We start from the raw sequence: 6,000 nt of genomic DNA, 5'->3' as shown, positions 1-6,000 counted from the left end.
TTCTCCTGGCCTACTCCACATGGCCTCTTTCTGCTCCCCTCTCTGCTCTCCTCTAATGATAATTTCAGGAACCAAGAGAGAGAGAGAGAGAGAGAGAGAGAGAGCAAACTCCTGGTCTGCCCCCATTTTATAGTATAGAAATCAAAACCTTTAATCCAATATACAAAATAGGGAAGTCTCTAATACAAAGTCACTTATCTGGGGCATGATGGGATTGTACCACCCCACTTCAAAAAGGGTGGGAAAGGTTTAATCCTAAAACCAAGCCCCAGGCTACAAGAATCCTGCCTGCCCACAGCCCGCCCCTAACACACATTAGTATCACCTGGGCAACAGGCTTCCATGTGGGCAGTGCTATCTTTAACAAAATGAGCATAATATATTTTATCTGCCCAACAGAGGTGAATAAGGCTGGTGAGGTAGAAATCTTTGATTCTAGGAAACTTGGATAAGTCAGTGGCCTTGGGATCCCTGAATGGAAAGGAAAGTGTTTTCACACTGTGTGTATTTCTTGCCCGCCAGCTGCAAGATAAAGATGATGGCCCACCAGGTCTTGGCTTCGTTGTTTCATTACCATCTGTCTGAAACAAATGCGAACCTGCATGGGACAGGCAGCTGTGATGGTGGCCATGGCTACTGGCTTTCCAAGTGTTGGGCAGATAAAATAAATTATGCTCACTTTGTTAAAGATAGCGCTGTCCATGTGGAGGCTGTTGCCCAGGTGATATTAATGTGTGTCTCTGTGGGCTGTTAGCAGACAGGATCCTTGTAGTCTGGGGCTTGGTTTTAGAATTAAGCCTTTCCGGCCCTGGCCGGTTGGCTCAGTGGTAGAGCGTTGGCCTGGCGTGCAGAGGTCCCAGGTTCGATTCCCGGCCAGGGAACACAGGAGAAGCGCCCATCTGCTTCCTCACCCCTCTCCCTCGCCTTCCTCTCTGTCTCTCTCTTCCCCTCCTGCAGCCAAGGCTCCATTGGAGCAAAGATGGCCCGGGCACTGGGGATGGCTCCTTGGCCTCTGCCCCAGGCGCTGGAGTGGCTCTGGTGGCAACAGAGCGACGGCCCGGAGGGGCAGAGCATCGCCCCCTGGTGGGCAGAGCATCACCCCCTGTTGGGCATGCCGGGTGGATCCCCGCCGGGCGCATGCTGGAGTCTGACTGTCTCTCCCCGTTTCCAGCTTCAGAAAAATACAAAAACAAACAAACAAACAAAAAAAGAATTAAGCCTTTCCCACCCTTTTTGATGTGGGGTGGTACAATCCCATCATGCCCCAGATAAGTGACTTTGTATTAGAGACTTCCCTATTTTGTATATTAGATTAAAGGTTTGAATTTCTACACTATAAAATAGGGGCAGAACGGGAGCTTGTTCTCGTAGTTCCTGAGATTAGCATTAGAGAGGAGAGAGCAGAGAGGAGAGCAGAGAAAGGGCATGTGGAGGAGGCCAGGAGAAGCAGCCAAGATGGTGGAGAGTTGAATGAGAAGCCAGTTTGTGCAGAGTTTGTGCAGAGAGAAGGAAGGAGATGGGAAACAGAGGTGAATAAGTCTGGTGAGCTAGAAACCTTTGATTCTAGGAAACTCGGATAAGTCAGTGGCTTTGTGAGCACTGAATGTGAGTGGGTTTTGGTGCCCAGTGTGTGTTTTTACTTGCCTGCCAGGTGCAAGCTAGGATTAAAGATGATGGCCCACCAGTTTTTGGCTCTGTTGTTTCTTTACCGACTGTCCGAATCCAATGCGAACCTGCATGGGCCAGGTGGCTGTGATAGTAGCCCTGGCTACTGGCTTTACAAGAAGCACCTTTAATTGTTCATTGATTGCGTTCTCATATGTGTTTTGACCAGGGGGCTCCAGCTAAACCAGTGACCCCTTGCTCAAGTCAGTGACCTTGGGATGATACCAGTGACCTTGGGTTTCAAGCCAGCAACCTTTGGGCTCATTCCAGTGACCATGAAATCATGTGTATGATCCCATGCTCAAGCTAGCAACTTTGGGGCTTTGAACATGGGTCCACCGTGACCCAGTTCGATGCTCTATCCACTGTGCCACTGCCTGCTCAGGCAAGTTGGAAGTTTATTATATTGACAGGCTCATAATCCTGAAAAAGAATAGATAAAAAGAATTTTATAGCAAAAAATACAAACAATAAATTAAATATACAAATATATTCATTCTCACCCATCAAATTAGCAAAGCTTTTTAAAAAACAATACTCCATGCTAATAAAGAAAAATTATAATAGGCACTGTAATATACTATCTTGTAAAATGTAAATTAAAATGGCCATTACTGAACACAATTTGGCAATATTAAGAGCCTTAAAATGTTCTCTTTAACTCAATAATTTTATTTATAGGAATACCACTTACAAGATTATCAAGGGAAAAATTCAGCATAGACAATAATTTATGTACAAATAAATTTTATTTATTTTACCAGAGTAGTGCTTATTCTAATTGAATTTAAAAACAACTAAAAGTTCAGCAATAGCAGAATGATTAAATAAACCATGAACAACTGTTTAAAATCATTTTTAAACAATTACTTTTTTTTTTTTTTGTATTTTTCTGAAGCTGGAAACGGGGAGAGACAGTCAGACAGACTCCCGCATGCACCCGACCGGGATCCACCCGGCACGCCCACCAGGGGCGATGCTCTGCCCACCAGGGGGCGATGCTCTGCCCCTCCGGGGTGTCGCTCTGCCGCAACCAGAGCCACTCTAGCGCCTGGGGCAGAGGCCAAGGAGCCATCCCCAGCACCCGGGCCATCTTTGCTCCAATGGAGCCTTGGCTGCGGGAGGGGAAGAGAGAGACAGAGAGGAAGGAGGGGGTGGGGGTGGAGAAGCAAATGGGCGCTTCTCCTACGTGCCCTGGCCGGGAATCGAACCTGGGTCCCCCGCACGCCAGGCCGACGCTCTACCGCTGAGCCAACCGGCCAGGGCCAAAACAATTACTTTTTGAACACCTACCATACATCGTATTCTTCAAATCATTGGGGAGCAATGGTAAACAAATTATATTGTGAAAAGGTACCAAAGAATTGCAAAAATTAATATTAATATTTTAGAATGAGGGTCAGGTTTCTTGCCCCCTCTTTTCTGTGGTGAATGTGGAAGAAGAATGTGGGAGCTCCTGGCTTACAAGGACATACTATGTACTGAAATAAGCAACCCTCTTTTACTAAGAGGCTTAAAAGGCATTTTATGATTTAGGCCAAGCATTCAGAGAGATTTTGTAAATATGATTTTTATACTTGTGTGTGATTTACACCAGCTGAAGATGGCCGATAGCATTCATGCTTAGGAAGGGTTATTATATTGTAAATAGAGATGTTTTTATATTAGGTTTTGAATGAAAAGAGGAAGAAGGTAAACAGCCAGGAATGTGGGAGAAAGAAGAAAGATTTAAGAAGCCCTTTCCTCTCCCTTTTCTTCTCCTTAATGGGCGATTTACAAACACTTATCCTCTGACATCATGTAAACCCCCTCCTTTCCCCCACAACCTGTATGTAATCAAGTGTATATAAATAACCTCAAAGCTATATTCAGGATTACATGATTTGGGTTAGCTATACCCTGTGTGTCAGGCCAGTAGCCACAGCCACCATCACAGCCACCTGGCCCATGCAGGTTCAAATTTGATTCAGACAGATGGTAATGAAACAATGGAGCCAAGAACTGGTGGGCCATTAGCTTTAATCTTAGCTTGTACCTGGCACGGAAGAAATATACACAGTGGGAAAACACTTCCTTTTCCGTTCAGGGCTCCCAAAGCCACTGACTTATTCAAGTTTCCTAGAATCAAAGGTTTCTACCTCACCAGCCTTATTCACTTCTGTTCCCCATCTCCTATCTGTACAAACTGGCTTCTCCAAATCTTGCCTGCTCCTCCTCTCCTACCTGTGGCCTTTCTCTGCTCTCTTCCAGCGTGGGCTCCTCTGCTGCATTTTATACTGTATATAAATCAAAACCTTTAATCCAATATACAAACAAGGAATTCTCTGACACAAAGTCACTTATCTGAGGCATAATGAGATTCCTCATGAGAGTACACCACCTCACATCATGCAACAGTCAAGGGTGTGGGGTAAAGTTAGTTTTTTGTGTTTTTTTTCTTTTTTCTTTTTGTTTTTTTTTAAGATTTTATTTATTCATTTTTATTGGTGAAAAAGAGAGAGTAAAGCGAGAGAGAGAACAGGGGGAGGAGCAGGAAGCATCAACTCCCGTATGTGCCTTGACCAGGCAAGCCCGGGGTCTCGAACTGGCAACCTCAGCGTACCAGGTCGACGCTTTATCCACTGCGCCACCATAGGTCAGGCTAAAGTTAGTTTTGAAAAGATCTTAGTATTAAAAGTTTGGAAAGATCTTAGTATTAAAAGTTTGGAAAGGCTTAGTCTTAAAACTAAGCCTTATGTAATAATGACCCTGCCTGCTTACAGCCTGTCCCCCACACCCAATGCAAACTATAAGCAAGTATATATATATATATCATATTTACATATATGTAATGTAAATATTACATTTATTAATGGGGAACATATTTAAATATATATATATATCATATTTACATATATATCATATTTACAAATTTATTTGACCAACACCATGTAAGTCATATGCAGCCAGTTTATTAATCTCCTCTTAAAAATTCTTCTGTATCCTGCCATGGTGTCTCTACATAACCCGTGGAATTAAGGTACTCTACATTAGGGGGCTTTTCTGGGATACCGGTGTTCTGCATCACCGGGTAGAGACACCCGGATTGGCTGGCCTCTCCAGAGGGTTGCCTGACCCCTCTGGAATCTCAAAGAGTGGTGCCACCTGAGACATTCCAGGGCTTCCATTTTCCTGTGCGGTTCGGACAACTCTTCGGCAGACACCTCCAGTTCCCAAATTTGACAATTTGGCAGAGAGATCGAGGAGTGTAAAATTTTGACCTCTGGAGGTAGGTGAGGCAAATCATTTGCTTTACTGAATTCTAGATTTTTGTCTGTTCTGAATTCTAGCTTTTCTCTTTGTGATTAGTCAATTTGGGACTAATGCGTGGGGATCAGACGCGATCTAACTCACCCAATAGGCTCTTCAAGACTGAGATGTCGGTGGAGAGTTTTGGGTCCTGCCTTGGGCTTTTCTGGGACGCATTTATTTGTGCTCTCAGGAAAAGACATTAGTGGGGACATTTGTTGGTGCTCTAGGAAGACAGTTAGTTGGTACTGAGTTAATCAGTCCTGCATCGGACTTCCAGGGACACCTTTGTGCTGTCTTGATATCTCATTCTTTGCATTTAATGTGTCTGTCTAAAACCCCTGAGTGATTGGTGTGTGAATGGGGATCTCTGGTGCCTGATCCTAAGCTCCCATAAGGAACGTGGCTAGGTGAACACCTGAGAAGCCCCTGGCGGGGAACCCCTTCCTTTTGTCTGTTGAACTGTGTGCCTAAAAGTCAAGTGTAAATGTAAATAGTAAATTGTCTGTTTTGTCAGTTCTCTTTGTCTCTCAGGAAAAACTGTGGTGTAATTTCAGTTGGAAATTTTTGGCTTTAAACCAGAGGACAAAAGTAAAGGAAAATTTGTAAACTTTATATGGTTTAGCAGCTGTCTGCCAGAGCCTGCAAATTATAAAACTAGCAAAATTTATGGAAGTATTAAAAATTCTTCAATGGTGAATTGTCTGTACTGTAAATTCTCTCTGTTTGTCTGAGAAATTTCTCGTGATATTTTGTGGTATGGGCCTCTTTCCCTGGACCCACTAAAATCTTTTTTTTTTAAATAAATAAAATTTTATTTTAATGGGGTGACATCAATATATCAGGGTACATATATTCAAAGAAAACATATCCAGGTTATCTTGTCATTCAATTCTGTTGCATACCCATCACCCAAAGATCAGATTGTCCTCCATCATCTTCTATCTAGTTTTCTTTGTGCCCCTCTCCCACCCCTCCCCCTCTTCCTCCTTCCCTCCCCGCACCTCCTATAACCACCACACTCTTGTCCATGTCTCTTAGTCTCGT

Source organism: Saccopteryx bilineata, chromosome 6, assembly GCF_036850765.1.
Source record: "Saccopteryx bilineata isolate mSacBil1 chromosome 6, mSacBil1_pri_phased_curated, whole genome shotgun sequence".
Lineage (NCBI taxonomy): Eukaryota > Metazoa > Chordata > Mammalia > Chiroptera > Emballonuridae > Saccopteryx > Saccopteryx bilineata.
Note: the sequence above shows the minus strand (reverse complement) of the source record.